The sequence below is a fragment of the Ceratotherium simum genome, chromosome 4 (assembly GCF_057802395.1).
Source record: "Ceratotherium simum simum isolate JZ-2026a chromosome 4, ASM5780239v1, whole genome shotgun sequence".
Taxonomy (NCBI): Eukaryota; Metazoa; Chordata; class Mammalia; order Perissodactyla; family Rhinocerotidae; genus Ceratotherium; species Ceratotherium simum.
The window spans coordinates 73,963,775-73,978,340 of NC_141903.1; the positions used below are offsets into that span (position 1 = coordinate 73,963,775).

Consider the following 14,566-nt stretch of genomic DNA (forward strand, 5'->3'; position numbering starts at 1 on the left):
ACATCCATACTTAGGGAGTGGAAGGAACAAAATTAGGACTGAAGTTTGTAATTTCTGTCTTTTGTCTCTACAAGAATAAAACAAAGAACGTAATTTAATATAATAGTGGGTTTTTCAATACTAGAAACTATATAAATAGTAGATTCAATTTTTAAGTAAAAACTAGTAAATATCAGAACATTCTTAATGAATGAAGGAATGATTGTAAACACAGGGGAAATTTTGTTAGAATTTAAACACAGGGGAAATTTTGAAAAGTAACCAGTTGGTTTAGTAGCTGAGAACAAATGTTTATTGAGTTAAACTGCTTATCTTAAAAGAAGTTACAGTTAGATTAGTGAAAGAAAATAATGCTAAAATATAGTATTATTTTGCTATATTTATATAACATTTTTTAGTTTTCAAAGTGCTCTTAATTACATCATTTGATCCAAAACAGCATTGAACCAGGCATCAGGAGATTAAGATTTTATCCTAGATATACCCCCCAACAATATTAAATACATATGTGCACATTTATTTCAAGCATTGTTTATAATTATAAAATACTGGAAACAATCTAAATGTCCATAAATAGGGAGAGTGATTAATATCTGCTTGATGAAATAATATGTAGCTGTAAAAAAAAATAAGGAAAATCTCTAGGATTTGATATGGAAAGAGTCGTGGGATATATTAAGTGAAAAAGTAAAGTGCAAGAGTATAGACAGTATGGAATGTTTCAGGTAAGAAAGAACGGGATATAAGAAATTATACATTATCTGCTCATTTGTTCAAAAAGAAATATTGGAAGGAAAAAAATCTAGAAATTAATGAGATTGGTAACATACAGAATGTAGGTAAGAATGGGTGTCAAGAATGGGGAATGGGAATGGGATAGAATGGGTGAGGAGGAAGTTATAAATAAATAAATAAGCAGGCCGTGGGAGGAACCCAAAATGAAATATACCTATAACCACACCTCAAGGGGATGGGGAATAAAAATAACTAATCTAAACGATTATGTAAAGCAATATTTGGATTATATGCTATAAAACTCAAGACAGAAGGACTATACATAAATAATGTACTCTAGAGCATGATTATCAATTCTTAAAATATTTAATGTGTATACTACCAATGAGCTAATAGGTAAATATATTGTAGATAATGAGAACCAGTTTTCTCACTGTTGGAAAAAAAAGTTAAAAATATATAGTAACGGGGAAGCTGGAATGAACCTTGTGACGTTAGAGAGGGATTAGTATGTACTAATGGTTTTTAATATATATACAGGTAGAAATAAAAGTGGATAGAGGTGTATGTGTATTTCCTAGATCTATCTGCTAAGAGGGCCTAGAAACAATGACAAAAGTGTAATGACAAAGTAGCAATCAACACACCTTGGGCCCAGATCTCAGTTTCTAAATACAATTTCCCCAATAAAATTAAACAGGGCTCCTGGAAAAATGGTTGATTTCAGATCTGGAGCAGAAAAAGTACAGGATGAGTCTGGAACATTTTGCAGTGCCAGAAAGTAAGGAAGTACTCAAGAATTGATGGCAGAATGTCAAAACAACATAGGAGCCAACTTAAAGGAGCTCTTAATGATCAAAGCTGGGACAATTTCAGCAACACAAGAAATAATAGTAATGATGGATTATAACCCATAAAGTAAAGTAAATATCTATGAGTTCATGCTGATAAATAAGTGATTGAATAAATACATAGGTGGAGGAGAAGGTACAGCTTTTCCTTATGGTAGAATTCCAATGAACAAATGTAGAAGGGAAAGTAGAAATAGAAAATCACTTTTTAACCAACACCGCTATAACAATTGTTGCAGGCAAAAGTCATCAATTGACGCTAAAATTATATGTGCAAAATTATGATGAGAAACAGGGTATTTGCACCATTTCAAAGTATTTCCTCACAAGATGCATACGAATTACAACGGGAAAAATAGTAAATTTACAGTGGAGAATCTTGGAAGACACCACCTTAATCAGGTGATGTAAGTTAACAGCAGCAGTAACGGGACAGACAGACATCCTGGGCCTCCTGATATGATGCACTGAGAAAGGCACGTCACTTCTGTGGCATTCTTGTCAAAAAGGCATCAAGTCAATGTAATTATGAGAAGACAGGCAAACTCCAGCAACACACAGTGCCTACTTTCTGAGCTGAGTGGCAGCTACCCTTCAGACAGGGCGTGCACAATCTTGTTTCACCGTTCCCCGCGTCCCCACAATTGTGAGTCTGGATGGCACTGTGCATGCACCACTGTCTCTCTCACACTAGCAAATTATTCTCCACAGAGGTCTCTGCCAAAAATAGAAAATTTTTTAAAGTAGAATGAGACAGCCATGTATATTACTTTGTGGACGTGAAAAATATCCCAAAGTGTTTAAAATGCAAACTCCAATCCAGCTTCACTATTTTACTCACTTGCCTGGCATTCATGAAGTTTTTATTGGGTAGATATGAGAAGAGATATTTAAACAGGGGAAACAAACTGAGGTAAGTTTGGGGTTGATTGAAATTTATTTTAGACTCTCCTATGAATAACGGATATGTTAAGCATGTGACTGGATAGATTGTATCAGGCCACTTTAGATTTGTGAATTTTTATACATATAATTTATATACATATAGGTGGATAGTGTGAAGTAAGAAAACAAGCTAGGGAGCACTGCAGTCATGTGGGAGGATAGTTTTGAGGGCCTGAACTGGGGTTATGGATGCGGAAGTGGAGAAGGAAAGGAAAATATGAGAGATGGTTCAGGAGAATGTCCGTTAGCACGTGGGATCAATTGAATGAGGTTCAAAAAACCTTATTGAGTTTTAAGGCTGATGGTGCCTTGCAGCCATGTGGATTTTGGAAAAAGGTGACTGTAAGCAAAAATATTTGTATAACTATTAGAATTAGCAGAAATTGTACTCATCATTTTTTACCTTGACGCCCTCACCTATTGCCCAGCAAAACCAAAATGCCTGTGACCCCAATGTCCCAGATCACCCTTGCACAGAATAGTGGAAGGGAAAAACTGATTTCCACCATCACCACCATCACTAGAATGTTGTTTGAATGTTGCATCTCCAGAATCTTCCTTCATACGTAATGAGTACCGAGGTGGGCTCAGCAGTCAAAACTGGCCATCGTTCTTCCACTTTTATAAGCTGTTTTACAGAACAATAACCAGATGGCTTCTTGGAATGCCAGTGCCTTTTCCTAAGTTTTATTACCTCTGCTTTAAGCAGCCTGATGGACTGGATAGCACATGATCTTGGGGGGTCTGACACATAATTTCAAAGCCAAGCTCTACACTTTATTAGCTGTGTGACCTTGAGTGAGATGTGCAGTCTCTCTGCTGCAGTTGTAGTGTTCTAGATTTAGCAAACAAAAATACAGGATGTCTAGTTAAATTTGAATTTCAGATAAACAACGCATTATCTATTAGTATAAATACGTGTCACGAATCTAATCTGCAGTATGAGGAATATAGGTGATAATATTGCACCGTGTTTATGTAATGTGATAAATATGGCTACAACGGTAATCTATTACGATACAGGCATACCTTGTTTTATTGCACTTCACTTTATTGTGCTTCGCAGATACTGTGTTTTCTATAAGACCCTCCACAAGCAAAAAGATTACAACTCGCATGACGGTTAGCATTTTTTAGCAACTAATTATTTTTTAATTGTTTCGTACATTGTTTTTTAGACATAATGCTATTGCACACTTAATAGACTACAGTATAGTGTAAACATAACTTTTATATGCACTAGGAAACAAAAAAAATCCAAATGACTTGCTTTATTGCAATATTTGCTTTATTGTGGTGCTCTGGAATCAAACCCACAATATCTGGGAGGTATGCCTGTATATAAATGTATCAAAGTAACACACTGTACACCTTAAACTTCCACAATGTTACATGTCAAATTTATTCAATTAAAAAAATAATAATAATAAAAATAAATAAGTAAATACGTCTCATGTAATATTTGGAGCATACTTACACTAAAAAATTATTTATGGTTTATCTGAATTCCAATTTAACTGAGTTCCTTCTTTTATCTGGCAGCCCTATGACAATTGTCATGTCTAGTTATTATTAGAAAAATGCCATTTATGCTTTAATTAGGTTGGGCTTTTCAGGACTGTATTATCATCTATCATATTTTGAATGTAGTGTCTTGACATGATTGTTTGTACTGTTAGAAAATAGACCAATCTGTGTAGATGTGTTTGATGATAGCAATTCCCTACAGTTCAATATCTTGAAATTCATATCATGGAGGATGTATTAATTTTGTAGGGCTGCCTTACCAAATTACCACAAACTTGGTTCCTTAAAACAACAGAAATTTATTTCTCACAGTTCTGGAGTCCAGGAGTCAAAAAATCAAGGTATGGTAGGGCAACACTTCCTCCAAAGGATCTTGGGAAGAATTCTTCCTTGCCTCTTCCAGCATCTGGTGGCTTCAGGCATTCCTTGGCTTGTGGTAGCATCACTCCAGTCTCTGCTTCCATCTTCACATGGCATTCCCTCTGTGTCTCCATGTCTAAAATCTCCCCCTCCTTCCTCTCATAAGGACAGCAGTCACTGGATTTAGGGCCTACCCTAAATCCAGGATGATCTCATCTCAATATTCTTAACTTATTACATCTACAGAAATTCTATTTCCAAATAAGGTTACATTCACAGGTACCACAGGTTAGAACTTGGACATATCTTTGCGAGAACCCAAGTCATCCCACTACAGAGGACAATCGCTTCTCTTCAAATACTAGAAACAAATTTAAATAATTACAAAAGTGACCCATGTGAACTTGTTTATTGGGATTCTGTTTATAACAGTGTTAGAAATCCCTGCACTGAGTAGAGTTAGAGAACTCTCAGGTTCTCTCTGTGAGTCTGTGTCAGTGCTAAAGGAAAGTTTCCAAGTGTCTAGGAACAATGTTTTCAGGTTGGAGGAAGAAACTTGGGGGATGGAAAAGGATTTAGAAGGTTATTCCACGCTAAGCTTTACTTTTCTCACAGTTTAGTGAAACCTTGCTAATTGAGAACTTATACCAGTTATAAGACAGTCAGATCTGAGAAAATGAATTGGAAAGCATTTTTTTTTCAAAAATAAATTCAATTTGATAAAACTGAAACATATTCTGTATGCTAAGTATAAACAAATCATTTTTCAAGTTGGAGGGCTTGCCAGCAATTTTGTCATTAGAATGTAATTTATGAAAACCTTTAAAGAGAGAGTTATTCTCTGAGTGGGTAAGGCATGATAATATACCTAGTGTGTAATATGCATCAGGCATGATGTTTGGTGTTTACACATATTTCCTCTAATCTTAACAGGATTGGCCGTGAAAGCAGCTGCCACCCCAACACGTTCATCACCATTTGGTGCTCAGGGTCCTCTTTGGTTTTGACCCTTGGGAATTTCCTTTATGGTAGGATGGCCATATATCCTGGTTCGCCAGAGGACAGTTCTGTTTTTCACATATTGACTGGCATAATTGTTGATAGTGTTCCATTTCACTCTCAGAAGCATCCCAGTTTCAGAGATGTCGTTTATACTGGATGCTTCCTGGAAAAAAAATCTTAATCTCATTACAGTTGATCAAAATTAAGCATTATGAATGTTCCTTTTTTCCCAGAAGAAGAATGCAACTTGTATCATCAGAGAAAGGTTTGTCTCTGAGCAGGTTTGAGGTATTTCTCTTGGCAGCCCCTTCTTTAGATTTATACAGCCTTTAAGGAGCTATTTTGATCATGAAAAGGTCTGTCATGTTGCATTTTTGTGCTAAGATTGTGAATGCAGTGTGTTGCTAGTCAATTGTTTTTTGCATTTCTTACAGATGGTGGAATGAAGTATAGGCTTGTTTTACCCAATACAGACTCAATCATTTACATACATGTTAATGTTATTCCTTTAACTGGTTTCCTACTATTGGGAAAATCAAAAAAATAAATAAATTTATAGTGACTAAGTTTTAATGACAGCTATTTTACATAGTCTATGATCTTAAGCTTCTAATATATATATGCATATATATTACACATATAAACACACATATATACTTATATATCGTATTATATAAATAACCTTCTGCAGAATACATTTATTCTGTTCTTTTTTTCCTGTCTTATTTTCATAGATGCATAAAACATCACTCATTGACGCACAAAGATTCCCTTGTTGCATGTTGATATAACTAGAGCCATACATTTTCTAAACCCTAAGAATGAACTTCTACCTGGAGATTTTGTAAATGACTCCAAGACTGCACCATTGTCCTAGAAAGCTTTTTATGCTGGTCTTAACACTTCATTTATTCTAAGCCAGAAGCAAAGGCTGCAGTGGCTCTTCTCCAGGCTGTCTGTAGCACTACATACGTGGGGGTATTCCTTTCTGCAAAATTCCCAAGGTTTGCCAAGAGATGACATCCTTTACCAAATGTAAATTTGGAACTCCTTAAGCCATAGAGCAAGTACTACACCAATTTCCTGAAGAGACTCTGAAAATGATGTTTCCACAGATAAAATGCAGTCATATCACACCTAACTAAATAGTATTTACTTTTCAATGTGCTATTTCTTTCATTCTTGTGGTTCCACATTTGCTTTGCTTAGTTATATTTAGATAGGAAGAAGGACTAATTTCTATCGAACATTTGCGAGTAACTACATTGCCATAAAAAGTAAAAGCACCCAGGAAAGGCACTGTGTACAATGTCTGACACTATTCTCAGTAGTTTATAGACAAACCTGATCAATATACATCAGAATTCCTTCAGAATCTGCATAGACTTTGCCAATGGTGTTTTTTTGAAATATGGTTTGATTATTTATAGATGAATTTGATTTAGAATAAGTATAATTTAAGTCAGCACCTGTTAACAAAGCATGGTTTTACGCTTAATGCATTTTAAAAGTGCAGCTCTGAGATCCGTGTATTAGACATTGTCCTTAAATTCACCTGAGGTTAATTAGCTTGTATTCGTGGTTTTCCATATTTAGACTTCTTAAAGGATATGTTCCTTCTTGGTGTAAGCATAAAGGAAATTTTACGTGTTTCTGGATTTTGATGTATTGTGTGCATAGGGAGAAGTATTCTCAAGAGTTTATGTGTTCCCCGAAATTGGATCATATGAAGTATAAAAAGTTATCCTTTCTATAAATTTTAAAGGTCAATTGACACTGTAAACCAATTAAGAATGGGTTCACATTTTTGGTACAACTATTTGATATAGCCAAACCTATGAAAGGTTGTAGGCTTATTGATTAAGATTATTTTAAGAGAGAGCATTCATTCCAATTACCACTAATTTAATCTCCTAAATTTGAGGTTAGAGAAAGAGCAAGAAAGACTAAAGGGGCTTTATTATGTGCTTATCATAAAATAAAGCATTAAAAGTAATACCCACACTACTCTAAAGCAAATCTTGTCTCTTCACTTTCACAAGGTCCTATTTCTTTTTCTGCTGATCTTGGATTATAGTCTACTTTCACAATGTCATCTATCTTTGGACCAAAATAGTTCTGGAAATCCCGACTTTTAAGTCCCCTGGCACAGTTGATCAGGTATTTACTCATGGTGGCAATTTCAGCTTACATTTGGAAACCTGCACCCGTGGGTTTATTCTTAGCAGCCTCAATAGTCCACCAAGATCTGATACTGACTTTCTTTGTAATTTTTCCAGAAGACACAATCTCTAGCCTGTAGCTAATAGTAGAAACCTTTAGGCAAGCAAGAGGGGGAGAAAAGAGGCCACCTGTTGATGAAAGACTGAATGCTTCTGGTTAATTTATTACGGAAACCAATCATAGAATATAAGAGAGGGGAATCTCCATTGAAAGTGAGTACATAAGCAATTGGGCATAACTGTAATTTAGGTGATGATTACCCTGAGGGAAGAAATGTATTATGGACCATGAAGGCACTGGCAAATCTCCAAAGCCTTACAATCAATACCGTAGAGCATGCACCAAAATCATCTCCAACTGACAAAAGTATTTTAAAACTACAAATAAAATCTTCCTAGAAGTAAATTTATTGACAGCCGTTGAGTCATCCCTTCTGCATGAATATGAACATGCTTCCACTCACCCTCATAGGGCATGTTAAGAGCATATCAAAGAATAACACTTTATCTCTACAACATTGACCTTCGGAAAGTTGAGCTTTGCTTTTATTTTGAAAAATTTTCCCTATCCCCCAAAATAGTATTCCATGCCTGTTATGATCCTTAGGTTCAACTAAACATCAGAATCACAAGACTATTCAAGGCCACGTTTGACACCTCTTGGGGAGGATATAGGACAGGAACCACAGCTCAACAGCAGAACAGCATCAGGTATCCCTTGCAACATGAGCTGTCCCTTGCTGCAGTCCATACGGCAGCCCCACAGCCATCTGGGAGTTATCTTCCTTGGCTCTCCAGGTAACACAGTGCAGATGGAAAAAGACAAGATCACACTGAGCAGGTGTGGGAGTCACTCTGGTATAAAGGCCTCTTTCTTACAGGAACCAGTATCTCTTGTAACTACTCCTTGGGCATAATTTCCAGGGACATGCCCAGTTACAAGAATCATTACACTCAGGGAAGCCCAAAGATATGGCTTCCTATCAGGTGTTTCTACTCCTCCCAGTTCAGATGAAATTTACCAACCAGGGGGTCATGTTTACTATATGTTGCTTAGCAACATACTTGACATACTATCTATTTGGGTTATCAGGGAAATAAAGAGTTGATCAAAGGTCATATTCTTTTGAAGAAAGGCAAAAAGGTTTCCCCACAGTGGGGCAAGCATTGAGAAAATACAGAGCATTCCTGTTGTGCCTGATTGTATTAGGCAGCCCCTCCTTACTCTTGAGAGCCAGAGGAAGGGTTTCCAGGTGAGGTGATTTCAAGCCTTTGGTGCCACGTAGCAGCTGTTGAGGAAGCAACAAAGTTGGTTTGGAGATAAAAACACCCTGTCAATTTTATTAGTCTAAATTTAGGGCCTGACCTTGGAGAACAGCAAAATCAAAGAGAATTTTCAGACAAGCACACAAGTGCTCAAGGATGAGAAGCAGCTATGCCCTTGCCTGTGTTATTAACCAAAATAACACTTTATAGCAACCATAACAAAGGTAAAACAACAAACAGCGATTTTCGGTAGTCTAGACACGACAAACCCTTATTATTCTTTCTGTTTGTTTATTTTTTAAAATAATTGACCATGGTCATAAAAGACTCAAAATCAGTGTACAAGCAGACCCTTTTGAGAGTATGTGTTTGGTTTGAGTGAGGCAAAACCTTCTTCCATCAATGCAGAAAGCAAATAAACTTTTTCTACCTTGTGTTGAGAATAGACTCTGTCCTCAATGACCATTTTGCTTTCTGAACTATCAGTTTTCTATTATACATAAGCTTATTTAAAAAATAATTTTATTTAAAAATTTTTTTCAACCTGTTTATTGAAATATAATTTACATGTAGTAAAACTTACAGTTCGATGAGTTTAACAGACATGTGCAGTCATAACTACCACCAAAATCAAAATATAGAACATTTCCATCACCTCAGAAAGTTCCCTCATGATCCTTTGTGGTTACTTCTCTCCCTACACTCCTAGCCCCTGGCAACAACTGATCTGATATCTGTAAAAAGTAATTTTAAATTACCTCAATATGTATGTATTTTAAATATACATACATGTATATGAAGTAATGCTAGATAAATTTTAGAGATTGAATATAATTAATTCTATAAAGCATAAGACACTGTTTTTACTGCATTGATTTTATCCTTGTAATGCTATTTACCCTGCAAATATATTTACATATTGACAAAATACATAAATAAAAACTACTCAGTAAACTCTAATGTAAACTATGGATGTTGAGTATAATGATGTGTCAAGGTAGGTTCATAGGTACAAATATACCACTATAGTGGGGGATGTTGATAGTGAGTGAAGTTACGCATGTCTAGGGGCGGAGGGTACGTGGAACTCCCTATACTTCCACTCAATTTTGCTGTGAACGTAAACCTGCTCTGAAAAATGAAGTCTATTAAAAAAAACGCTCTGTTGCCATTTAATTTACAGTATACAAAATAATACAACTACAGTTGATGTTAAAAACTTAGAACCCTAAAATTTTACTCTAGAAATCCAAATGAAATAGCATGCAGCATTGTCTGAAGTTTAAAACAACCTATTTTTTTTCCTGCTGAAGAAGATTTGCCCTGATCTAACATCTGTTGCCAATCTTCCTCTTTTTGCTTGTGGGTCACCGCCACAGCATGGCCACTGCTGAGTGGTGTAGGTCCATGCCCAGTAACCGAACCCGAGCTGCCAAAGAGGAGCACGCCAAACTTAAACACTAGGTAACAGGGCCAGCACCCCAAAACACCATATTTTAAAGAATAAAGATACTACTTATTCTAATTCAATTTAGCTGCATATATATTTATATCCATGCAGTTTTAAGTTTTAGCGTAATTAGTGATCACATACCTGTTCTATAAGACAAGTATACAAATTTTTCAGTTAATTAGGCCTCCTATTGTAAAATAAACCTGATTTTCATGAACTAAATGTTATATTATATACCTCACTCTGATACAGGCAGAGAGAGCACATTTAGCTGTCTTTTTAGCCAAATTGAACAAAACAATTTACATTTGCAAGTATTTTCTATGATCAGGAATATTAAGAGTACTTAATTAAGTCAACTTAAAGAATTTTTTATAACTACTTAATATTTATTTATCAAGTAATACTAAGAATCTTTATCTCTTGGTTGACAAAAGTTTCTTAAGGGCAGATTATTTGCATATCTTTTGCTCTTCACCTTATCTTAGTAATCAAGACACCTATTAACTAAAACTCTACCATTTCCTTTGAGCCCTTTTTTACTTCCAATTATGTAGGGAGGGGAGGTTTTTGAGACTCTTTATTCCAAATTTATATGCACCTATTAATCTCAAGACCAATCAAAATAGAAGCTCCATTAAATTTGAGAAACTATAGAATCTTGCTGATTTCCCTCTGGAGACAGGCAAAGGTACTTTGTCAAAAAGAAAACTCTGTCTTAACACTGTTTAGGGATAGCTCTTTTTCCCCAGGGAAGAAAGTTGTCTTGCTCGATTGTTTGTTCTTTTTAAAATTAAAGCTATTTCTTCAGTTCTCTTTCTGCAAGGAAAGTATCCCTTTCTTTTTCAAGTTCTTGTGAAATTTGCAATCAGAATCTTTCTTCTCTTTTAATTTTTTTTTTTTTTTTGTGAGGAGATCAGCCCTGTGCTAACATCCGCCAATCCTCCTCTTTTTTTGCTGAGGAAGACGGCCCTGGGCTAACATCTGTGCCCATCTTCCTCCACTTTATATGGGACGCCACCACAGCATGGCTTGCCAAGCAGTGCGTCGGTGCGCGCCCGGGATCCGAACCAGCGAACCCCGGGCCGCCGCAGAGGAGCGCGCACACTTAACCGCTTGCGCCACCGGGCCGGCCCCTCTCTTTTAATTTTTAAAGTAGATTTACTCACTTAAATAGATGTTCTTATAACATGCACAGTCACACTTAATTTTTAAAGATGCTGTTAAAAAGTTGGCAGGTGTAGATATAGGGCAGTGATTCTCAAAGTTTGGTCCCCAGACCAGCAGCATCGCAATCACTTTGAAATTTGCGAGTCCTTGGGCCTCACCCCAGACCTACTGAATCATAAACTCTGGATGTGGGGCTCACCAATCTGTATTTTAAGAAGATTTCTAGGTGATTCTGATGCATGCTAAATTTTGAGAACCACTGATACAAATGTTCTAAGAATCTTACTCGCCACATACACACACACACACACACACACACACACAAATACAAATAATCACTTACAGTCACAGACAATAAGAAAATCACCCAACCAATTACTACCTCTAATTTTGACTAATAGGTAAATGAAACTATGGTTATAAACCGTATGTAAAAACACCTCTGAGTGCAAACCACAGTGCAGCCAAAAGACTTCAGTGAATGAATATTTGCTTACCCTAGGCTTACTATCTAGGAGTTTAGATCACTCTTTAGTAACACAGCAGACAGCCACATGGAACTCCTCAAATACAAAACCGAGACTACAGAATTCCTTAGGTCTAAAATATTGTCTAGAAACCTGCAAAACCATTCTGGACTCCTCTCTCTGGAGCCCCTGGTACCCTCTAGATACCAAACCATCCCTCCAGTCTCACTCAGGTCTTCAGCCCATTTCACTTCTCCCAGGCCTACCGTTAGACAGCAAGATGCCATAAAACCACAAAACAAGAGCTCTTTTAAATTGCCCTCAGACTTTGATATGAGGGAGCTCTAAACATGAGCTGGAATTGCCACATCTTTAAAAAGTCTACTGGCTTGTTGGTCATAGCTGCTCTTAAAGAGGAAGATCAGGGAAACACAAAGAATCCTGAGTGTTCTTGTGTTTTTCCTTGATCTAGAGGCTGACATCTGCTTGACTTTGACATTCCTGTGAAGTAGGCTATGTCTCTGTGTCCTCCAAGAATTGTGGAAAGAAACCATTTCAGTCAATTTAGTTATGAGCCTGTGTCAGAAATTTTTTGCAATCTTTTTTGCAAGTAAAAAGGCCCCTTTAGGCCAATTTAAAGAGACTCTGAAAAACATTATATTGATAAGTTGTTGACATCTGTACTTATTTATTTTATCCTAAAAGCAAACACAAGGTTTCTAGATCAAACATCATTATTACTTATAGTGTTAGTTCCCCTGGCTCCACTCTCCCCCTTCGGGAGATGCAATGACAGCAGATGTCAGCTGTACCTACAGGGGGTCTGTACTGTGGGAAAAGAATCCCAAAATTATAAAATTTGGAGTTTCTGTAAGAACTGCTACACGGCGGCGTCTCCCACCAACTTGAGAGAGAAAAAGAGCTTATCTTTCTAATGTAAACAGATCTTTTCTTAAGAAAAGAGGAGAAGATTCCTAGATCTTTACAACTGTTAGAAATGTAGACTAATGCTCTAAGCCTATCAACCTTAAAATGTGAAAAGAAAATGGTTCTGGGGAAAAGGAGACAATCTCTGTCTTCAAAGCATATAGTTCATCATTTATTATGCCCCGGTTATTTGTCTTACCTTTCTGTTAAGCATGGATTTTGTCCATTGTGAATATGTGTAGATGCTCTACCATTATGGTCTAAAGTAAATTCTCTTCACAGTTGAAGAATGACCAATTTTGTCAAACACAAACATCTTTCAAACATAGATTTATGAGTTGTTTTGAATTTTAAAGGATTACAGTTTTGTAACAAAATGTACTGAGAGACAATGACTACAAAATTGTATACGGCAGTTCCCCCTTATCTGCAGAGGATACATTCTAAGACCCCCCAGTGGATCTGTGCCTGAAACTGCAGAGAATACCTAACCGTATATAAACTATGTTTATTCCTACACATACATACCTATGGTAAAGTTTAATTTATAAATTAGGCACAGTAAGAGATTAACAATAATAACTAATAACAAAATAGGACAATTACAACAATGTCCTGTAGTAAAAGTTACTGTAGATCTTAGCAACATCAGCATACGAGTTTTTTCTTTCCTTATTGAGAACTTGCACATTTTCTCTTAAAGGAAGCACTTTATGGCTTCTCTTTGGCATATCCACATTGCCAGCATCACTACTCTTATGTTTTGTGGCCATTATGAAGTAAAATAAGGGTTACTTGAACACAAGCACTGCGATACCACAACAGTCAATCTAATAACCGAGAGGGCTACTAAGTGACTAACAGGCAGGTAGCGTATGCAGTGTGGATATGCTAGACAAAGGGATGATCCACATCCCGGGTGGGGTGGCTCGAGATTTCATCATGCTCCTCAGAATGGCCCACAATTTTGAACTTATGAATTATTTCTGAAATTTTCCATTTAATATTTTCAGACCATAGTTAAAGTGAAACCGAGGATAAGGGGAGACTACTGTATTTCAGCTTTTCTAAATTTTCTAGTGTTTTGAGACATATTACCTATTGAAAAAAGCTATTAGAGAATAATTCCTAGTTAAATTTGGAAAAAAATGAATAAAGCTTTGCTCTTTATTAAAGAAAATCTATGAGTATAAATTATAAGAATAACTAAAATAAATTGCTTTTCTGAAAAGTACATTCAAATTTTAAAATTCTCAAGCTTCAGTAAATGTATTTTAAATAATATCTTATTAGTAGTCTGTCATAGAAGAAAAGATCATGTTTTTTTAGGTTGAGTTCTCCAGAAGCACAACCTGAGACAGGGATTTGAGCTGCTTTGGGGGATAATCACAGAAAGCAGTGGTAAGGGCACGATGAGACGGGGAAGGGAAGGGAGCCAGTGCAGGGTGAGTGAAGAAGTGAGTGACCTCTGGGACCTCTGGGACATGGTGTAGAATGCCCCCAGCGAGTCCTAAGCAGGAACCAAGCCTGCTTCCAAGGGTGTGGCACTTGTGGCCTGGCCACTCAGGGGCCGTGCACGCTCCTGTGACTGCAGAACATCTCAGGTGCTTGAGGAAGGAATGGAGGTAGAAAGCCTTTGGT

General features: G+C 36.6%; 1 protein-coding gene across 12 annotated transcripts in view; it reads left to right on the forward strand.

Annotated features, from left to right (window-relative positions):
- MCTP1 (multiple C2 and transmembrane domain containing 1) overlaps positions 1 to 14,566 on the forward strand; it is a 507,353-nt gene that overhangs the window by 219,461 nt on the left and 273,326 nt on the right. The gene's annotated exons all lie outside the window — the stretch shown is intronic.